Below are 10,536 nucleotides of genomic sequence, written 5' to 3' on the forward strand. Positions count from 1 at the left end.
ACCCACATTCCCAGACCAGTTCCTCCCTGAGTTGTGTGACTGTCCCTGCTCCAGTGCCCCCTCAGTAGAAGATTAATAATACAAGAGTCCACCACACTGCCATGACTTACTCTATGGCTGCTGGACTGAGATTCAGTCAGTCGGCTCGACGTCTTGGGCAACTTGAGCTGCCTTCCAGTTCCTTCTTCCTCCCCCACCGTGAGGCCCGCGACTCACGCTTCTGGCTCTTCACACTTGCACAGAAGCCCAGCCCCTCCCTCAGAGATCACTCCTCAGTAGGAGGGGGTGGCGCCGCGGCCCGGCCTGACGGAATACAGAGACCTATACAGCCTAGGAGGAGAGACTGCAGTGCAGTCATCATCAAATAAAAAAAAAAGTCTGCGGCGGCCGCGAACACTGCAAGCGCCGCTCGCGGACACCTATCCGATCCCCGCCCACAATGTTAGCAAGCTGTATTTGTGCGGGCAGAAGCCGGGACTCGGGGGGAGCTTTCTTTTGTGGGGGGGCGGCTTTTGCCTAGGCCAAGACACAGCACTGGTGGTGCCAAATCATTGCAAGTCAAAAAACCCAAGTCAAAGTCAAGTCGCAAGTCATTAGTGAAAAGTCAATGTCAAGTCGAGTCATTTATTTAATTTTGTTAAGCAAGTCGCAAGTCCTCAAACAGGTGACTCGAGTCTGACTCGAGTCAAGTCATGTGACTCGAGTCCCCCACCTCTGCCAGGTGGCCACCGGTGGTGTGCGGTGGACGGTGCCGGACCGGTGGCGCTGGTGGGTGGTGCCTGGCGTGGCAGCCAGGTGGTCACAGGTGCAGGTTGCGTGGACGGAGACTAGAGTCTGTCTCACAGACACACAGACACACTGTACTGCAATGCAGAGGTGCTCAGGGCAGGCCCAGACAAAGCCCCCCAGACTGTTGGCCTGGCTATGACCCTGTGTCTGTGAGTGCTGCAGCTGCTGTCTGTGCTTGCTCCCTCCTCCACAGACAGTGAGTGCACTGCACTCAGTGAGTAGACTGTGGAAGATGCATGTTATAATGCTTGCTGCTGCAGTACTAATACATTTTTTTTCTGGCTGGGGCCTGGTGGACCCTGGGGTGGGGGGTTAAGAAAATTGGGTTGGGCAGTCATGGAGCACTGTGACTGGTCTGATTAGAGCTACCTGAGAGAGGCTGAGCAGAGAGACTGGTGGTGCTGACAGTATACACTGTGAAGGACTATCTCTCTGGTCTCTGGGGCCCGGGGGGCATAGCAACACAATCTGTTTGTGTATTGTGGGGGGGGAGCAGTCTCTCTGTGGTCTGCGTTGGGGTTGGGGGACAGCCTGTTTCATGTAGATTTTCCTCTTCTCCCCACTGTGACCAGCCTGCTCCTTCCAGCTGCCTTGGACCAGCCTGCTCCTTCCAGCTGCCTTGGACCAGCCTGCTGCTCCTTCCAGCCGCCTTGGACCAGCCTGCTGCTCCTTCCAGCTTCCTTGGACCATCCTGCTCCTTCCAGCCGCCTTGGACCATGTTTTACTGCCCTGGGGAAAGGGTTGCCTGCAAATACCACAGCTACAGATTACGGTAAATACACAACTTCATTTGTGTGTGTGGGGGTTTTAATCACTTAGCTGTTTTTCTCATTTTAGGTTTCCTCTCTCCTGTTTTTTTATATAGGTAGATTTTACCAAACTTTTCTTCTTGGACCAGCCTGCTCCTTCCAGCCGCATTGGACCAGCCTGCTCCTTCCAGCCTTCTTGGACCAGCCTGCTCCTTCCAGCCTTCCTGGACCAGCCTGCTCCTTCCAGCCTTCTTGGATCAGCCTGCTCCTTCCAGGCCAGCCGCATTGGACCAGCCTGCACCTTCCAGGCCAGCCGCATTGGACCAAGTTTTACTGCCCTGGGGAAAGGGTTGCCTGCAAATACCACAGCTACAGATTACGGTAAATACACAACTTCATTTGTGTGTGTGGGGGTTTTAATCACTTAGCTGTTTTTCTCATTTTAGGTTTCCTCTCTCCTGTTTTTTTATATAGGTAGATTTTACCAAACTTTTCTTCTTGGACCAGCCTGCTCCTTCCAGCCGCATTGGACCAGCCTGCTCCTTCCAGCCTTCCTGGACCAGCCTGCTCCTTCCAGCCTTCTTGGATCAGCCTGCTCCTTCCAGGCCAGCCGCATTGGATCAGCCTGCACCTTCCAGGCCAGCCGCATTGGACCAAGTTTTACTGCCCTGGGGAAAGGGTTGCCTGCAAATACCACAGCTACAGATTACAGTAAATACACAAATTCATTTGTGTGTGTGGGGGGGGGGGGGCGGGTTAATCACTTAGCTGTTTTTCTCATTTTAGGTTTCCTCTCTCCTATTTTTTTATATAGGTAGATTTTACCAAACTTTTCTTCTTGGACCAGCCTGCTCCTTCCAGCCTTCTTGGACCAGCCTGCTCCTTCCAGCCTTCTTGGACCAGCCTGCTCCTTCCAGCCTTCTTGGACCAGCCTGCTCCTTCCAGCCTTCTTGGACCAGCCTGCTCCTTCCAGGTCAGCCTTCTTGGACCAGCCTGCTCCTTCCATGCCAGCCTTGTTGGACCAGCCTGCTCCTTCCAGGCCAGCCGCATTGGACCAAGTTTTACTGCCCTGGGGAAAGGGTTGCCTGCAAATACCACAGCTACAGATTACGGTAAATACACAACTTAATTTGTGTGTGTGTGTGTGTGTGTGTGGGGGGGGGGGGGGGGTTTAATCACTTAGCTGTTTTTCTCATTTTAGGTTTCCTCTCTCCTGTTTTTTTTATAGGTAGATTTTACCAAACTTTTCTTCTTGGACCAGCCTGCTCCTTCCAGCCTTCTTGAACCAGCCTGCTCCTTCCAGCCTTCTTGGACCAGCCTGCTCCTTCCAGCCTTCATGGACCAGCCTGCTCCTTCCAGCCTTCTTAGACCAGCCTGCTGCTTCCAGCCGCATTGGACTAGCCTGCTGCTTCCAGCCGCATTGGACCAGCCCGCTCCTTCCAGCCGCATTGGACCAGCCTACTCCTTCCAGCCACCTTGGACCAAGTTTTACTGCCCTGGGGAAAGGGTTGCCTGCAAATACCACAGCTAAAGTTTATGGTAAATACACAACTTAATTTGTGTGTGGGGGGGTTTTAATCACTTAGCTGTTTTCTCATTTTAGCTTTCCTCTCTCCTGTTTTTTTATATAGGTAAATTTTACCAAACTTTTCTTCTTGGACCAGCCTCCTCATTCCAGCCTGCTCCTATCAAGTTACTCCCCTGGGGAAAGGGCTGCCTGCAAATACCACAGCTACAGATTACGGTAAGTACACAGTACACGTTTAATAAAAAATTAAATAAAAATACATTGCGCATAAAATGCATGTGAATATAAATTTGCATATAAGGTGCATATAAATGGTAAGTGCACTGCGAGTCAACCAAATATAAATGCACAGAAACAAAACGTGTGTGCAAAAAAGGTGCCACTAGGCACCAGCAGTGAGACTGTCACGTCCAGCGAAACAGAAATCTCCACCGCCGTTGTTATTAAACGTCCCTGGTTATCTGCACTACTGGAGTCCCCTCTCTCTTTTTTATGGTTCATCCTTGCCTGAATATTGGTCACCTGGTCCTTTCTGGAACCATTTCCTTTTCCTGGAGTATCTCCTATTGCTGATGAGAAGTCAACATTGAGGGTAATTCATAGGACATTGGTTGCGGCTTCAACAAGACACCAACGTTGATCTACTGAGCCTGTTTTGACCCCCCTGAGTAAGGGCGGTCGCAGGCTTTCTGGTAAGCCTTTATTCTTCTCCGGTGGTGGGTGTCACTATTGATTAACATCGCTGGATTGATTCTGCACTTATTACATATTTGGAACTTTTTTTCACTATTTATTTATTATTATTTTGGACTTTTTTTACTTCTTTTTTTCACCATTTAATTTATTATAATGGACTTTTTGAGCACGGTTATATACTGATGAATATCTACACAATATGGATTATTTATAATTATCTTTATTTGTTATTATTTTTAGTAATATTATTGCTATTCACTTTGTTTTTTTTGTCCAGCGCTGCACGGATTATTATCTACAACTAGTTTTGCCTTATATCGGGGTTATAGTGTTCAGCAGCAGGACCCACATCACGGTTTTTCATTATTATTGATTATTTATGCACTTAGCGCAGGTTTTTTTATTTATTTTTGGTTTATAAACAACTGTGTGTGTCTTCTGCTGCTGGCAAGGACAAAGATGATCTGGTGGTGGTGGTGGTGGAGGAAGAGGAATGACTACAGAAAAATTTGATTCCTTTCTGATATAATTGTACAACACATTTTAGACAGGAATATTCTGTTCTGTTACATTTAAATTATTTTCTCACAGGGATTACTGTTGTGAAAATTATGGGGGTAACTGTTTGTCTCCACAAAAGCTGCTAAATGTGTCTTTACCAAAAAAAAAGTAATTTTGCTTCAGTTTTTGGAAGCTGTTCGTCACTGTTACCAAAAAGAAGTGGAAGGTTCCCCATGGGGTTTTTTAGCAGCAATCATTAAGGAAATAATATAAGTTTTTGTAAAAAAATGTGTTTTTATTAGCAAAATACTCCGAACATGATTTTAGAAAATACAAGACTTTAAAACATGAGCTCCGGTTTTACAAAGAACGAGGCATACTAGGTAAATTATACAAAGCGAACAATAAGTTATCGCACAGTAGATTACAGGGAGTATACATAAAGCTACTTCCTGTGAAGTTGTAGCTATAATGATGCTTGGTATTTAGAGAAGACCCCAATGCATTTCAACCTTGTAGGGTCATGGTCTTCCTCAGAGGGTCCTTAAAGCTCTGCAAGGGCCTCAAAGAAAGGATGATAAAAAGTTTTTTTATATATATTTTATATTTAATATATCTACTCTATGGGATTCATGATGATCACTTGATATTTACCCTCAATACCATGTGAGCTCGTTCATCCGGAGACTTCTTAAAAGCATAGAAAAAAAGCGGAAAGATCCTCCACTTGTGATTCTGGACTCCATTAAATAGTCGTCCCAGCCTGCGCTCCAAAGGAAGGCAGAACTGACCCGTGGGGTTTACGGATGGTCACAGATCGGATGGCCCTCTCCCGCAGAGGATGCAGCAGAGGAACCAGAGCACCTGAAAGTTCATCATAAAATAGTGTTTTCACAATTTAGTCTACAAAAAGGTTTAAAGTATATAGAACTGTATTAATATGCTGACTAAAGTATACACAGTGTAAATGTAGGGACAATAATTAGAGATATTTGATACTAAGAAGTGTATATTGGTGGAATATGTAGCTGGAGGTTTTGGATATCAATAGACTTAAAGAGTTTATCCAAAGCAGAAAAATGAATATGAAAAACTGTTGTGACTATAATAAATCTGAAATGAATATAAAGTAAAATGAAAATAAAGCATGGACTAGCATGGCGCAAACTAAAAGAGCTACATGCATGAGTGTGAGGGAGAAAGTGCAATATATAGTTATACCCCTCAAAAGGAGGGGAAAGATTATCAGGGGTGAGAAGAACAAAATTTTCAAAATAAATCCTTTTCTCCAAGGAGGATTGCTAAGATGTGACCATGAGAAAACATGCAAGGAAGTGAACAACAACAAAAGAAAACTAAGGTGAACACCACTTAAAAGAGTGAGGTGAAAATAAGATAGTGGAGTGATGGTAAAACAGGATTATAAGTGAAAGTCATATTAAGTGAGTGCCACTGAAAAATGGTGGTAAGGTGATGGTAGCATATAAAAGATTGTAGTGACCAGTGTGTGAGTATCTACTTGAATACTACTTTTACTTTAGAGTAAAAGTAGTGTTCTAAGAGGGGCTCCCCACTGACAACCAATGTAAGGATGTTATTGGGGCTCCCCATTGACAAGTTCAACCAGTGTATGGGGGATGTTACTGGGGTTTTCCCACTGACAGCCAATGTAAGGGGATGTTACTGGGGTTTTCCCACTGACAGCTAATGTAAGGGGATGTTACTGGGGTTTTCTTGATGTAAGAGGAAACTTTAATGTAAGGGATGAGTGAGTGGGGACTCTAATGTAAGGAGGACGCATACAGGGACAATGATGTGAGTACTTTGATGCAAGGATGGACTGGATGCTAATTTAAGTGGATTTTTTTTTTCCATTTTTCACTTGGATGTTAAGTTGCACTGAGTAAATGCAGCTGGCTAAAACCGCATCGGTCTTCATTTCAGGCTTTTTTTTTTTTTTTTTTTTTAAAGGGGTGGTGATGCTTTTCCATACCCACTGCAGGTGACAAAAATATGGGTTATATTAACCCGCGCTACCTCTAACGCTCTTACTAATTCAAAAATAAAAGAATATTTTAGGAAATGGCACACTGTCGGACTATTTCCAAATATGTAATGGCACAAGACAAGGGTGTCCATTATCCCCGCTGTTGTTCACTATGATATTAGAACCATTTCTTTGCAAAGTGAGGGAAAATATTGAAATCTAGGGGGTACGGGTTGGACCAGTTGAATATAAAGTCTCGGCATATGCCGACAACTTATTATTCTATCTTTCTTCACCACAGACATCACTGCCAGCTTTGATGGCAGGGGTTTCTAAGTTTGGAGATTTATCCAACTTCAAAATAAATTTTGAAAAGTCCGTACTGTTACCTAGTCATGTCCCCCTAGGGATGAAAACGATTTTGCAAAATTCTTATCCCTTTATTTGGAACAAAAACTCATTGGCATATTTGGGGATACATATTACAGTAGATCCTAAACTTCTGTATGATTTAAACTATGGTTCCTTAATGAAGGGGGTAATGGGGGATCTGCAGAAATGGAGGGGCCGGTTATTAACGTGGTTTGGAAGGGTCAGCGCCATAAAGATGAGTGTACTACCCAAAATAATTTATCTTTTCCACCCAGTGCCAATTAAACTCCTAAAAAGTTTTTTTTAAAACCTTACAAAACGCCTTCATAGCATTTGTATGGAGTGATAAACATCCCAGATTGGCGTATGATATTTTGTGTAGAGGCAAATTGGAAGGGGGAATGGGACTACCAGATGTAGCTTTATATTATAGAGCAATGTCCTTAGTACGGATCCTGAACTGGTGCCACGACTCCGCAAAGAAAATATGGGTCCCCCTAGAGCAGATAATGGCAGGCAGGAAGCTGGCCGGAATTCTGTGGATTCCGAGTACAGACAGGGGTCTCTCAAAATGGACGTCACCATTAACAAAGAGCACACTCTTAATTTGGGATAAATTAAATAAATCAGGAGACTACGCTCCTCTGACCCCATTGGAGGGGTACCCATGGTTTCCTCCAGGGGAGGAGGTGGGATTTTTTGGAGCTTGGGGGAGGGATGGGGATACGACATGTGGCAAATTTGCCCCTCATGGAACATTAACCCCCCTGTGAGATCTGACATCGAAAATGGGGAGGATACCTATGGAGGAGTGGAGATACCATCAATTGGGATGCTTTTTCAAGAGACTTAAACCCGTGACGAGACCAGTGAGTTCTCTTACTGTTTTTGAATCCATGTGTGTAAATTTACCCATTGAAAGACACTTGATGTCACAGATGTATAGATTGATTCTCACGACACAAAACCAAACGGTTCCATACTTTATTAGAGAATGGGAAGGAGAACTAGGTCATAATCTTACTACAGCACAAATTAAGAAACTCATTAACTTGACGCACTCTACGTCTATAAGCTTACAGATTCAAGAAATGTCATATACATTTTTGACTAGGTGGTATTGGACCCCAGTTAAGATAGCAAAGAAGTTCCCAACTGCAGACGCCAGATGTTGGAGAGGGTGTGGACAGAAAGGCACCTTTCTCCACCTATGGTGGTCTTGCCCTAAGATTAAGGTGTTCTGGGAAGCAATCGCTTCTTGGGTTGAAAGGTTATCCCCCGGACCAATAGAGGCGACGCCCTGGAACTTTTTGTTTCAAGGAACTTCAATGTCTGTTAGAGCTTATAAGAACAGTGTTATTCCACACTTACAAAATGCTGCCAAATCATTAATACCTAGGCTATGGAAACAAACTAGAAGTCCAACCTTTGCGGACTGGAAGAAAGAGGTCAACTTAATAATGGAGGCCAAAAGATGGGTGCATGCAGTGAAAGACAAGAAAGATAAAATCATTGAAACATGGGCAGGATGGGTGCGCTGCTTGAAAGAGATTAGATAGAGTAAATGATGTAAAGAGTAGTGTGGTCTCTGGGTGTCCCGGGGGGGGGGAATATATAAATTTGTTGTATTTTTTTTTTCTTCCCCTTCTCCCTTATTAGTTTTTCTCACCATTTTTTTTTTTTTTTGTATTTCTGAGTGGGGTTGAATACGGGGAAAGGATAAGGGGTGGAGAAATGGGAAGGAATAGAACACTGAGGTAATAAGGGGGGCACAGAAGAGAAGGGATAGTCTGAATAGATATAGTAAAGGGGGAAGATGGTATATTTACTCACTGACTATGAAGGATGTGAGGCTCATAGAAGCCTCATATAGTTTTCCTTTTTTTTGGGATATTAAGGTTGACGCTTAAGAGTGATTTGAATTGGCTTAGTAGCCTCCTAAACAAGAATTTTTTGTACAGGTTGAGATTTTTTTTTTTTTTTTTTTTCTCTCACAAAGATGGAATGTCTTTTAAATTTTGTGGATTTGGAAGGGAAGTGTAGAGCACAATGGAAACACTATAGCTAGAGGAAGAGATGAGACAAGTGGGGGAGGGATCACTATTGGTGTAGGGGTGGGAGAAATAAGGAAGGGGGAAGGAAAGGTTTAAATTTTATTGGGATTTTTTTTATTTATTTTTTTTTTGTGTTTGAATCAGGGAAGAATTGTTAAGAATTGTTAATGGATTAAGATAAAATGTATTTATTTGGATAAACTTGAATATTGTAGAGTTAAAGTATGAAGTAATGTATATAATGGAAAATAAAAATTTGATAAAATATTCTTTTTCTTTATCTTGAAATCTCCTCTATATTACATTGGTTGTTGTTTGTTGTATTTTGTAGCATAAATACTAAAATTTGCATTAAAAAAAAAATGTAATTTTTGTACGTTCTGGAAATGCCAGTAAAAATTTGGTTTTGCAAGTAAAATTTGGGTGTTGTGTCAGTGAATTTTATTCTAGGTAGGTTGACAACACTGAACCGAAGGGGGGGGGGGGGGGGGGGGTATTGGGCTCATCCCTACTGACTGTGATCATATGTGCCATGCCGTATAAGATTGAGGGATCCGTGGCAGGAAGGCATCTTTAGTTAAATATTGGAAGACATGACCAGAATACTTATTACATGTTACGTGTTACCCTGTTTCCCCGAAAATAAGACCTAGCGTGATTGTCAGTGATGGCTGCAATATAAGCCCTACCCCCCCCCAAATAAGCCCTAGGTAAAGTCCTTGTAGGTCTTATTTCCAGGGTAGGGCTCATTTTCGGGGAAACAGGGTAGAGCTTATTTGGGGGGTAGGGCTTATATTGCAGCCATCACCGACAATCACGCTAGGTCTTATTTTCGGGGAAACAGGGTATTTGTAACTACCTAATTAAATGTTATACCCACAAGTGCTTATGTGATCTATTTGCATCTCAAATACAACCCCAGAAATGTAAACTATTATGTAACCGTGATAAAACAGAGCTTCAGAACTGGATCACAGCACAATGAAAGAAAGTGGCCTGGTCTGATGAATCGTGTTTTCTTTCACATCGTGTGGATGGCAGGGTGCAAGTGAATCTCTTACAGGGGGAAGAGATGGCACCAGGATGCAGCATGGGAAGAAGGCAAGCTGGCGGAGACAGTGTGATGCTTTGTACAATGTTCTGCTGGAAACCTTGTGTCCTGACATTAATGTGGATGTTACTAGACATGTACCATTTACCTAAAAAATTGTTGCTGATGAGGTACGCTCCTTCATGGAAACGGTATTTCCGGATAGCAGTGGCCTCTTAGCAGGATAATGCACCCTGCAAAAATTGTTCAAGAATGGTTTGAGTTACACAACAAGGTTGAAATGTTGACAAATTCTCCAGATCTCAATCCAATCTAGCATCTATGGGATGTGCTGTAAAAACAAGTCTGATTTATGGAGGCCCCACCTCACAACTTATGCCGCATACACACGAGCGGACTTTTTGACCGGACTGGTCCGAGGGACCAAATCCGGCAGACAATTTGACCGTATGTGGGCTTCATTGGACCTGCAGCAGACTTTTTTGTTTGAAAATCTGACGGACTTTATATTTGGAACATGTTTCAAATCTTTCCGACGGACTTGAGTCCGGTCGAAAAGTCCGCTCGTCTGTATGCTGGTCCGACGGACGAAAACCGACGCTAGGGCAGCTATTGGCTACTGGCTATCAACTTCCTTATTTTAGTCTGGTCGTACGTAAGTTATGGCTGATCTGTGCATAGGGAAAACTGTATAAAGATTATCAGCAAGTACAGAGCACAGTCAACATAAATTACCCATCATTTTTGTTTAGATATACCATAGCAGAGATTGAAATCAGAAAGATTGTTAACACAGATAAAAGCAAACA

Source organism: Aquarana catesbeiana, linkage group LG06 (assembly GCF_042186555.1).
Source record: "Aquarana catesbeiana isolate 2022-GZ linkage group LG06, ASM4218655v1, whole genome shotgun sequence".
Lineage (NCBI taxonomy): Eukaryota > Metazoa > Chordata > Amphibia > Anura > Ranidae > Aquarana > Aquarana catesbeiana.